Genomic DNA, 2,506 nt, shown 5'->3' with positions numbered 1-2,506 from the left:
GTAGCGGGGCTACACCAGCCAGTGCGACGTGAAAATTCCAGCTAGATATACTCCTACTCGACTGTTCGGCAAGCTACAATGATAGGGGCGAAGTTAACTTAAAATGTAGTCTTTGATGAAATCTTACCGCCCGGCTGGTGGGTGGGGTGTTTGGCGCGCCGACAGGCAAAGTATACCTACAGCTGAAGAACGCAGAGAGGGCCGTGGCATGCGCAGCGCTGAGGACAGCTTTCCAGAACATGGACCCCGAGAAGGAAGTCTTTCTTTCCTCTGAACAGACTGTACTTAAAATTTATTCCTTTGATTTTGTGACAAAAACATCTATCACATAACGAGAGATTACTTGAAACGCAGTCAAACTTGTCACTTTCTCCCGTTCGGAATTGCAAGTCCCATTGATCTCAGTAGTCTTTAGCTCTTGTGTAATTGGTTTCGGTGTGAAATTTTAAATTCGGTAGCACCTCTACACCAAAATACTCCGCCCAGTTCTCCGCCTGTATGATTGTTACTCTCCATGGGTCGATCGGGCGGGCGCTATTATTATAAAGAAGTGTTCGGCGCATTTCGTATTAAAAACATTAAAGCTACGTACTTGTGCATCAACATTCAACTACCCCCCGTTACCGATAGAATCAGTATTTAAATATTGTCTTTTTTTCACAAATCTTTGACTATTGCTTGCTTGATCACCAACACTCTCCGGGATCCAAAGCTGTACGTTTCGCTGCACTTGCCTTACCCTTCGATGCGGTGGCGACGTCTTGCAAGTCGGCTGCGGCCAGCGGTGAAAACAAGGCCGAACATGAAGCGTTCCCCGCTACGTTACCATACAATCACATAGTACACGGCATAAATCTAGTTTTTAATTTTTTGGAACTACATGTCCACAGTGGTACCGGCCGTGCGTACGTTTCAGACGTGAATATTTGTCTCCCACCAGCCCCAAATCAGTGAGACAATCACATGGAAAAATGTGGGGGGGGGGGGCACCGAAAAATGGTTGGGGTTGGAAAAAAAAATTGAGCCGGAGGAAGGGCGATGGGAAAAATTTTTTCCGGACCCTTTTTGTACAAGCCCTCCCCCCGGTAAATATTGTACAGTCCCTATGATTCTCTACAGATGTGCGGCACGGACAATGCTGCCCCCGCGCTTCGGTCAAAAGTTCACCCTGCAGCTGTTCTGATGCAATACACACTCCGACCCTGTTCATACCAGACTTATATTTAGCGGTTTCAACCGGTTTTTCAAAAACCGGTTTTTATTTAACCTGGTGTGAACGCAAATTAACCGGTTTTTAGGGGTTTAAATCCGATTTTGAAAAACCACCTCGGGAGGTGGTTTTTGAGGGGTTTTTGAAGGGTTTTTCCACCGAAAAACCTGGTCTGAACGCTAAGGGTTTATTGAACCGGTTTTTTGCGTCATAATTCCGGGGTCACGGGTCAGCATCCTGGCCGTGTGCGACCTGCAAGCTTTTTTGATCGCGTTGTTTTGACCAGCTTTGAGTTCGTTTCCACTGTTTTTCCACTGTTTTTCTTCATTTTGCGATGGAATCAGCAAACGCAACCTGGTCGGCGGACGGGACGCTCCTCAGGTTTGGAGAGCAGGAGTCGCCAAATTCGAAAAAGCTAGGGGGGGGGCGAGGGCTCTACCGAAACAAAAATGTTGGAGGAGGCTGATTTCTTGAAGATAAAGGATCAGTGCCGCACTAAGGTAAAAAAACAAACTGAAGACGACATACAAGCAAGAAGGCCAAGGACAACAAGCAGAAGAGCGGGAGGAACGGTTATTCAAACTGCAGTCATGGCCGATTAATTGGATATTCACCGGACAGGATTTTTACAAAACCGGTTATCAAAAGTCTGGTATGAACGCTAAGGGTTTTAGCCGGGTTTTTGAAAAACCGGTTGAAACCGCTAAATATAAGTCTAGTATGAACAGGGTCTCCGACCCGTGCGCTCTCAAAGTAACCACGACATCCGTTTCCCTGTTAGGTTAATGACCCCCACCCACTTCGGGGCGGCCGGCCGCCAGGAGCGCGATTAGTCAGGCTATGTTATCTCCATGCTGTAATCTCCAAGCAGATCTTTCGGTTGGGTGGCAAAAGACAGTATACATTGGCCATCCTGTATCCATTGGCCGTCCTGTATCCATTAGACACTCCTCTGGCCAATGGATACTGTCTTGCCACCGAAAAATCTGCTTGGAGATTACCATGCTGAACAGGCCTATTATATAAAGGTTTGTGCACACGCACGTGCCAAAGTAGTGGGTGCAATTCTGATGCATTCCGCCAGAGGGCGCAGCTGCTTGGAAGTCTTGCTGTTCGTGAGGCTGTGGATGGGGGAGTTCGGTAGCCTGACGTCTTAGACAGGCAAGGTAGACTGGTAAGGTAGCCTGGTAAGGTAGACAGCCCAGGTTTTTCCGTAAACCCCTTGTTACGTAGCGTCTTGTCTGGAAGTGAAGAATCTCGGTCTCAGGGTCATCAAACAGTTACAAATCTGCAAAG

The sequence above is a fragment of the Branchiostoma belcheri genome, unplaced genomic scaffold (assembly GCF_001625305.1).
Source record: "Branchiostoma belcheri isolate BF01 breed outbred unplaced genomic scaffold, Haploidv18h27 scaffold132, whole genome shotgun sequence".
NCBI classification, from domain to species: domain Eukaryota; kingdom Metazoa; phylum Chordata; class Leptocardii; order Amphioxiformes; family Branchiostomatidae; genus Branchiostoma; species Branchiostoma belcheri.
This window is presented reverse-complemented; position numbering follows the sequence as displayed.